Source organism: Papaver somniferum, chromosome 10, assembly GCF_003573695.1.
Source record: "Papaver somniferum cultivar HN1 chromosome 10, ASM357369v1, whole genome shotgun sequence".
Lineage (NCBI taxonomy): Eukaryota > Viridiplantae > Streptophyta > Magnoliopsida > Ranunculales > Papaveraceae > Papaver > Papaver somniferum.
Genome location: NC_039367.1, coordinates 63,065,611 through 63,076,339, shown reverse-complemented (window position 1 = coordinate 63,076,339; position 10,729 = coordinate 63,065,611).

The following is a 10,729-nucleotide window of genomic DNA, read 5'->3' as shown; positions in this document are numbered from 1 at the left end:
CTCGGCCCGAGATTTTCTGCTGGAGTTTGTGTACTCCTTCCATGAGCTTAAGTCCGCGAACCCAGTCCGCGAACCTGAGCAGGTTATATCTAAAGTCGGTTGTTCTTGAACTAATATTTAAATAAACTAAGGAATGCTTTTGCAAACCGTGGCTATAAAGTTCATGAACCGATTCGAGTGAATCAAACCGATTTTGCTTCAATTGTGTCTTGTGTAGTTGCATAAGATTTCACTGCAATTGAACAACTCTCTAACTAGTTCATTTGAGTCATTTGAACTAGTTATGGTGAAGAATAATAAGGTTGATATGAGAGTAATCATATGGCTAACCTTTTGGTTGACTTGTTGAACCAACAAATGTTCATGTTTGGGTACGGTTCATAAACCAAAAATTGGACATTTCATTTGTGTGTGACAAGCTAAGTTTTTGATCTAACGGTTGAGAAATATTAGCTTGAATTTAATCAGGTTTTCATCTAACGGTGAATATTGAATGCTTTGTTACTAAGCTAACATTGATTGCAAACCCTGATTTGAAAGTGTATATAAGGGAGAACTGTAGCAACTGGGAAACCTAATCCCCACACATTTTATGTGATACTAGTTGTGCTAATCTAGAGTCGATTCTCCTTTAACCTTTGGTTTCTTCTTCTAAACCAGGTTAACGACTTAAAGAATTCATTGGGATTGTGAAGCCAGACCGAAACTACTTTTATCGTAGTTGTGTGATCTGATCTTGTTGTTTCTATCATACGAATACAATTGTAATAATTGGATTGAGATTTCTATCTCCGATAGGCAAGATAAAAAGTAATCACAAAAAAACTTCGCCTCATCGTTTGTGATTCCGCAATATCTTTTTCGCTGCGTCGATTAAGATTATTGTGAGGTGATTGATAATACTAAGCTGTTTTTCGGGAATATAAGTCTGGTATTATTGATTGGTTCTTGTTCACCTTGATTTATCAAAAGATGAAACAAAACTCGTAGGTATATTCGTGGGAGACAGAGTTATCTATTATTATAGACTTTTCTGTCTGATACAGATTTGTTTATTAAAGTCTTCAACTTTGGGTCGTAACAACTCTTAGTTGTGGGTGAGATCAGCTAAGGGAATCAAGTGCGCAGTATCCTACTGGGATCAGAGGCGTAGGAGCATAACTGTACCTTGGATTAGTGTGAGATTGATTGGGGTTCAACTACAGTCCAGACTGAAGTTAATTTGGAGTAGTCTAGCGTATGTAGCGGCTTAATACAGTGTGTGTTCAATCTGGACTAGGTCCCGAGGTTTTCTTGCATTTACGGTTTCCTCATTAACAAAATTATGGTATCTGTGTTATTTCTATTTCGCATTATATTTGTTTATATAATTGAAATAATACAGGTTACGCGTTGTTCAATCAATTAGAATATTCGAACTTTTGGTTGTTGATTTAAATTGATTGACACTTGGATATTGGTCTTTGGTACCATCCAAGTTATCTCTCTTTGATAAAGACTCGCAGATTTCTATTTGCTTGAGTAAAGATCAAATCTAGAGATTGAGATATAAACTCTTTGGTATACTTTTATCAAGATTGAGTCTGACTGTATAGTTGATTCTCTAGAAAGTATATTAGAGTTTGTCCATACAGATTGCTAAGCGAAATATTGGGTGTTGTTGTTAGACCCCCGTTTTTTCTGGTCCGTAGGAAACCGCAATGAGTTGCAGCATTGTCGGTCCAGCACTTTGTCGCTCATATCATCTAATTCTGAGATGATTGCGACATACTGGCATCTCATATCATCTGAATCGGTAGCTCCACGCAAGAGATAATTGTGGCCAAACTTGATGAGGCAAGTTACATTCCATTCCTTGGATGATCATACTTCCATCAAGGCGTTCGACTTATGCATGTACCAATAGTGCATTGGGCATGGCCTCTAAAGTAGCGACATCGATATGCAAGTTAGCGGAGCTTGCATAAGGCTAAGGAAGGTACGACATGAGCCTGATTGATGCACCCTTGGCACGATCAAGACAAGTGCATTCTCTCAGCAATGCCTAAGCTAAGTGAAAAAGGGGTATTAGGCCTGCGATGTCCTATGCGTAAGTTCAAGGCATGTTCTATGCCTACAATGGACTCGGAAGCCAGTGATGCATGTAATGTGCATCGGCCATATCCTTCAAGGATTTAAATCCTTCGTAGAACAAGAGTGTAAGTTGGAAAGATGTGGAAGCTAAGTTAGCTGCATCATGCTCCACAAGCATGCTTTCAACGGAAAATGAACGTGCATTTGCATATATTTAAGTCCTGGTAAGTAGCATAATGGCGCATCGGGGAAGTTATGGCATGTGCGCTAGGCGCGCCAGGCGTAATTTTCGGGTCCGTCACATGCCGGCTAAAACTTGGTCGCCGTTGTTTGCAGTTTACTATTATGACGACTAATGTGACAATAAGTTCCAATAAAATGCTACATTTTCCCTATTGAATCGGCAAGTTAAATATTTTATAACGTGCCGACGAAAAATGCATTGTCCACATTTGCAATATATCACCTTGACGAATTAATAGTTCGGCTTATAACCTAAATATCGAATTAGCTAAACCATTAACCGATTTTTCTTTTGGTCATTTAACCTCGTGATATTCTTGTAGATCGTCTTGTTGATCCTGTACCAGTTGACAAGAAACCTCCAGTTGTTGACATCATTTACGAAGATATTAAAGATCACTTTCAAAATGACTTGGTATGTAACCAGTTGATGTTTTAAATTTATTTTGTAAGTGTATTCCAAAGCTTCACTAGCTTTACATTTGATCTTGGATAAGAACATGGTATTAGAGCACTGTTCGGTCGAACTCGCAAGCGTTGCTATCTCAAGCTTGTTTGCCAATTTTAGGTGATCAAAACTATAAGTCTTGATTTCTAGTCTACTTATAGCTATGTCTCGGATTAGGATAAAATGTGTAGTTGAGCTTTAGACTTCACGGCGTTCATCGATTGAAGTCGAAGATCTACTGAGGAGAGCTTGGAGGAACTTCATCAACAAAAGGTATATGGAGACTAAAACTTATCTGTCACTCAGAAGTCTATTCTATTTTATCTCTTATTCAGACTAAATCGTATAGCTATATAGACTTTACATTATACACATTTGATATTTCGAGATGATTTTAACTCGCTTATTTCTTTCTCGAAATATGTGTTGGAAGCTTTTTTCTTTAACTACATTCATCATTATTCTCGACGAGTTTAGTTGGACACTATTTATTTGTTGGAAACTAAACAATGAGTCAAAAGATGATCATGTGAAAATTTCCTTGAAACATCTTATATGATTTGTGTAAGACGGTCATTTGATGTAGACTCGGAATGTTTCGTATTGATCATTCGATCACTTGAAAATTACTTATAATATAATAGTTTGTGTGAGACATCTATTGTCGTCTTCTAAGGATGTTTCAATGATTTAAATGGGACTTAGAACAAATAACCATTGTTTGGATATAACACGGTATGCATACTAGTACGCAAACTGTTGTAGTGTGATTCAGTTCCGGGAACCAAGTACGCATACCAGTATGCGAACGGTCTTTACTGTCAAAGTACGGGAACCAAGTTTGCATACCCGTACGAAAATGGTTTCACCTGAATTGCGATCCGGAACGACAATATGCATACCCGTTTTCGAACTGTCGGAGGTGACCAATGTCCGGAACTTAAGTTTGCGTACCCGTTTGCAAACTAAGTTGGTTTATGTTCTAAAATCGGTTAAGTATGATTTCTTACTCATGAACAAATACGTTTATAAACTAAATAATGCAATCTTTTCAAACCGTGGCTTAATGTTCATGAATTGATTTTTTTGAATCAATCCGATTTTGTTTCAATTGTGTCTTGTATACTTCTATGAGAATATAAACAATTGAAAAACTCTATGAGTAACACAATTAGATTCATTTGATTATCATTTGATCTAGAAGTGTTAGATGAATGTGGTTAATAGAAAAGTGTGCATATGGCTAACTTCGGTTAATTATTGTTAAGCCAACTCAATATACACATTTACGTACGATTACCCATATCTAAATGGGAGTATATTTCATTTGTGTGTAACAAACTAAGACCATCTAACGGTGGAGAGATATTGCTTTGGTTTTAAGCAAACATAGCTTGAATCTTAAATCAGGTTTTCATCTAACGGTGAATATTGATTGCTTTGTTTCAAAGTTATAAAACCCTAATTTGAAGACTATATAAGGGAGAACTCTAGCAACTATAAAACCTAATCCCACACCTCATGTGTGATACTAGTTGCGTACTAGAGTCGATTCTCCTTTAACCTAGGTTTTTCCTAAAACCATTATAGGTTAACAATTTGAAGACTTCATTGGGATTATGAAGCCAGACCCAACTATTTTCTCTGTAGTTGCGTGTTCTGATCTTACTTATTCTATCGTATTGAGTACTATCTTCTCTAAGATTGGCTCGAGATTTATCTCCGATAGGTAAGATATAAATGGTAATCACAAAGCTCATCGTCTCATTCTTTGTGATTCCACAATAACTTGTTCTACTACCATATATTTAAGTTATTGTGAGGTGATTGATATTTCTAGGATGTTCTTCGGTAATATAAGACCGGATTATCAATTGGTTCCTATTCACCTTGATTTATCAAAAAACTGAATAAAACTTTATAGGTTTTTCTGTGGGAGACAGATTTATCTATCAAAATAGACTTGTCAGTGTGAGACAAATTTGTTCATCAAGTTTTCGACTTTAGGTCGTAACAACTCTTAGTTTTGGGGGAGATCAGCTAAGGGAATCAAGTGCTTAGAGTCCTCTGGGATTCAGAGACGTAAGGAACGCGACTGTACCTTAATCGGTGCGAGACTTGGTTAGGGCTCAACTACATTCCAGTCCAAAGTTAACTTGTAGTAGGCTAGTGTCTGTAGAAGATTAATACAGTATGGTGTTCAAATCTGGACTAGGTCCCGGGGTTTTTCTGCATTTGTGGTTTCCTCGTTAACAAAATTTCTGGTGTCTGTATTATTTGTTTTCCGCATTATATTTGTTTATATAATTGAAATATCACAGGTTGTGCGTAGTTCAATCAATTGGTAAATCCAACCTTTTGTTGTTGATTGAAATTGATTGACACTTGAACATTGTATTGAGAAATTAAGATATAACTCTTGGATGTTTTCCCTTGATCGAGTCTGACCGTCTAGTTGATTCTCTTGGAATTATATTGGAGTTAGTCCATACAGATTTCCGAACGAAATATTGGGAGTGGTTGTTAGACCCCCACCTTTTCAATTGGTATCAGAGAAGGAAAACACATTAAAGACCTCATAAGTCTGTGTTTGTAGCAATCTGACTCTATGGACAGTAAATCTCTATAAACGCTTCACCGGGATTAGATCTACTCAACTCCGAGTGTGTTATAGAAACCATCGATGAGGTTGAGTGTTTTGATCTAGAAAAAATCATCAAAAATCTTTGTCGAGAGAAATAGCGTTTGATAAGGAAAATTGATGGTCTTCACTGCGAAATTTATATAAAAAACTCTGATATTCAAGAACGTTCTGAAGAGATAGTTAAGTTCCAGAAGAAGTTGGATGAACAAATTCGGATCAATTCTGATCTTGTTACAGATATTGCAAAAAATAAGGATTTGAAGTTTATCAAAGAATCTTCAATGGATTTGAGTAACTCCTTTAATTCTTCCCTGAAGAATTGTCGTAAGTCAGGAGATAAGCGAGGTTTAGGCTTTGTGAAACCTGATGAGACTCAGAAGTTCTCAGATGAGTTTAAAGATGTTGGTACATGTATGTTTTGTGGTTCTTGTGATCATTTCAACATACATATACACCTTTGAAGAAAACTTTAAAGGTGCTAGTGATCTTCACAAGAAAGTTGAACAACTGTTTACTGCTCTTAAAAGGCGTAAAAGAAAACCCAAACGGGATAGTATTGTTTAGTATGAGAGATTTTGCTTTAAAATCAACATCACCCTTTCAATGGTTCCTTGATAGTGGATGTAGCCGACATATGACTGGAGATCTTTCATGGTTTGTGAATTCAAGCGATTTTGAAGGAGGTCCAATAACATTCAGAGATGGGATTTGTTGCTACATAAGCAAGAAGGGGACGATCAAACTTCCTGGCATTCCTGAAATCCATGATGTGGTATACGTTAAAGGTATGACTGCTAATCTCCTTTATGTTAGTCAAATTTGTGACAAAGACCATAAAGTTGCCTTCAATGCGAATGGATGTGATATTGTAGAAAAAACTGGAAAAGTAATTTTTCACAATGTTCTGAAAATCGGCCCGGACATCGAACCGGTTAAGTGGATGGGTCAAGGATCAACTGGTCCAACCAGTGGTTTGACCCGGTTCACTGGGTCAAATCATATAAAGATGAAAAAATATAGTTGTGTCGTGGAAAGTTAAAAACAACTGGTGTTGATTAGGCTTATTCACCTTACGTGTCCTTAAGGGTTTAATGGATATTTGGTCCTTACATTGTTCTTATCTAAAAATCTCTTGGAAAAAAACAGAGACCATATTCTCCACCTCCGAAGTTCTAACTTCTAACCATAACATTAACAACCACCATTATCCACATGCTCTGGTCTTCTCTCTTTCAGTCTCTCACTATACTTTCTTACCTAAGGTTTGATTATTATCTTTCTATGTGATTTTATCGATATCTTTTATATACACCTACCTGGGCAATACTAATCTAAATTGACGAGGGAACACCCTTTCAAGCATCAAACGAGAATTCTAGAGCTTCATTTTCCTTATTTTGTTAATCTCTACTATATTTTTCACATTTGATGTTTGTAATGGAATGTAAATATATATTCCTATATTTTGTATTTTTATTTTATTTTTTTTGCGTTTCAATATTAGACTAAGAGAAACTTTTTGTTGAACGGGAGAAATCGATAAGCTATACTTCGAAGATTTTTTGATTTTTTTTAAAATATTTTTCAATGTACACTACAACAAAAGATTTATAGGATTTTTGACCCGTTTGAATTGTTCTGGGTCGTATAAATCACGGGTTAATACGGCCGGGTCACCCAGTTTTCACAAAGGAAGCCGGTTTTTAGTAAATTTGTTGGGTCACTGGTGGACTAGCCCGGAAAGATGACCGGGTCTCCGATTCACTAGGCAGACCGGCCAGTCCGGGCCGGTTTTCAGAACATTGATTTTTCAGGGAACTCGTGGTAAAAATAATTGTTATCTCTTAGATACTCAGTTTAGTAATTGTTGCAATTTGACTAAGGTGGAATCTACATATCTTTGGCATGAACGTTTTGGTCACATCAATTATCGCCTTCTAACTAAGATCATCAACAAAGAACTTGTTAGAGGTGTTCCAAAAATCAATGCTAAGATTGATGGTGTTTGTGGTGCCTGTCAAAAGAGTAAACAAACGAAAGTTCCACATAAATCATATAGAGATATTCTCACTAAAGCTCCACTTGATTTAATTCATATGGATCTCTTCGGCCCTATCCAACAACCTATTGTTGCTGGGAAGAAGTATGCTTTAGTTATGGTAGATGATTACACCAGATTCATCTGGATAGCATTTTTAGCTCATAAGAATGAAACCCTTGGTGAAATCAAGATTATTGTTAATAGAATCCAGAACGAACAGGGTCGCAAGCTAAAAATAATTAAAAGCAATCGTGGAACTGAATGCAAGGACACTAAGGTGTTTGTATTTTATGACAAACTGGAGATTATTCAACAATACTCACCACCCATTACTCCACAAGCAAATGAAGTTGCAGAAAGGAAGAATATGAATATTCAGGAAATGGCAAGGGTAATGCTCCATAACAAAAACTTACCGTTAAAGTTTTGGGGAGAAGTTGTTTTATATCATGTTACTTGATCAACCGTGTCTATCTACGGTCAAAGACTCTAAATACTCCTTATGAGTTGTGGTACCGTAATAAGCCCAACTTACATTATCTCAGAGTGTTTGGAAGTAAGTGCTACATTCTGAAAGATCGAGAACAAAAAGGTAAATTTGATTATAGAAGCGATGAAGGTATCTTTCTTGGTTATGCATCTGATAGTCGTGGTTTTCGAGTATTTAATCTCAGAACCCAAGTTATGATGGAATCAACAAATGTTATTATTGATGATGTAAGCAATTTTCGTCATGATGACTCTCCTGCTGAATTGCCTCCAACGGAGACAATTGAGAAAGTCAAAAAAATCCCAGAATCAGTAGATGTCGTTCCTACAGTTGCTGATCCTGACGTTTCTAGTGACGAGGAGAAAAGCCCCAGTCAGGCGACACCTTTGGGTTCAAAGGAATCATGATAATAATAGTATTATTGGAGGAAAAGATTCTACTGCTAAGATGATAGGACAACTTCAAAATATTTTCTATTTTGGTTTTTATCTATCGCAAGTAGAATCGAAAAATATTGATGAAGCTCTTAGTGATCCGTTTTGGGCGAATGCAATACCTGAAGAGTTAAATCAATTTAAAGACGAGATGTATGGGAGCTCGCACCTTGTCCCTCCAATATCAATATTGTTGGTACCAAATGGACATTCAAGAACAAGTCAGACGAATTTGGCACCATTGTCAGAAATAAAGCCAGACTTGTTGCTCAGGGATATTCACAGATTGAAGGGATTGACTTTGACGAAACCTTTGCTCATGTGGCACGCCTTTAGTCCATTCTTTTTTTATTAGCTCATGCTTATTTTCTCAAGATTAAGCTATTTCAAATGGACGTAAAATCCGCATTCTTAAACGGGTGTTTAAAGGAAGAGGTCTATGTTGCTCAACCTAAAGGATTTGAAAGTCCAGACTTTGCAGATCATGTCTTTAAGCTCAAAAGTAATTATATGTATTAAAACAATCACCCCATGCTTGGTTCGAAAAACTAACTACTTCTCTTCTTAGGAAAGGTTTTTCGAGAGGTGAAGCTGATAAAACATTGTTTACCAAATGTAGTGGGAAAGATGTGGTCATTGCTCAAGTTTATATAGAATATCATCTACGGATCAACTTCCAAGAAACTTGCAAAAGATTTTCAAGTCTCTCTTCGAAAGGAATTTGAAATGAGAAATGTTGGTGAATTAAAATTCTTTTTAGGATTACAAATTCAACAACACAAGGATGAAATTTACTTATCTCAAGAAAAATATGCTAAGGATCTTGTTACAAGGTTCGTTCTTGATAAGTCAACTCCAGAGCTGACCCCTATGCACACCACTGGTAAACTTCGTTGGGATGAGAAAGGAATTAATGTAGATCAAAAAATCTATCGATCTATCATTGGAAGTCTTTTGTATCTTACAACTATTGGACCTGATATTGGTTTTAGTGTTGGTTGTTGTGCTAGGTTTCAGGCTAATCCAAATGAGTCTCATCTTGCAGCTGCAAAAAGGATCATGCGATACATTCAACACACTATCGGGCATGGTCTATCTTATACTTTTGATACTAACACTGATCTTACTGCGTATTTAGATGCTGATTGGGCAGGATATGTGGAAGACAGAAGGAGTATATCTGGGGGTTTCCACAATGTAGGGTTGACTCTTATGGCTTAACATAGCAATAAACAAAACTCACAATCCCTTTCAACATGTGAAGCAGAATATATTGTTACAGGTTCATGTTGTACTCAACTTCTATGGATGAAACAAATGCTTGCTGATTATGGAATTGACACCAGAATAATTAAGATCTTTTGTGATAACTCTAGCGCGATTCACATCAATGAGAATCTTGTTGAGCACTCAAGAACTAAGCACATCGACATCAGGTATCATTAACATGGAATTTGTTCCTTCCGAACAAAAATTGGCTGATATTCTCTGATAAGTGCATAATTCATATGATTTTAGTATCCATTCCATACTTGTTTTAGCTATTATTCTTGCATATATTCGTATTATTACTCTTGTTTTCTCTTATTGGACTATATTAGGTGAATCATCCAAAAAGGAGCTACAAAGTTCTGAAAAGAGCTAGGAAGAGAAGTATTCCAAGTATCCAAGTGCCCAAGTCCAAGAGAAGTAGAAGAAGTGCGACGAAACAGAGCAAAACACTCAAAATCAAGAGAAAGGCCAAATTCCGATCTTAACTCATTCAAATTAAGGATTTCTCATCACCATCTTGAAAATAATTGAAAGCGGAAAATAATGCAAAAAGAATGAGGTCATTCCGAGTTCGGACGAAGAAGTTGTGGCCAAACCAAGCTTTTTATCGAAAACCGAAGACAGTAAAATATGCAAACGGGTACGCATACCTTAGTTCCGAAAATTTCTGCTGGAATTTGAGGTACGCATACTTAACGAGTATAAAAACGGGTATGCATACCTGTGAAGGCCAAAGGTCACGGTTAGGGTCTTTATTTCGTATTTTCGGGTCGGGTTCTTGAACCGAACTAGATACTTGATGGCCAAGCAATGCAAACCTATATAAATAGGTATTAGGACTTTCACATTGGGATATATCGAATATCATCTCATATCACAAGTTCTACATCAAAAACCTAGGGTTTACCCCTTTAGGGGGGAAACCACCATTATTCATCTTCTTTGTAATATGAGTGGCTAAATCCTTTGTTGATTAAGGATGAATTCAATGTTCTAAGCGTGAAGATTTATTATTAATACAAATCTATTGAGAGTTTTAATCATCATCGTTTGTTTTCACTATATCTAGGGTTTATGATTGATT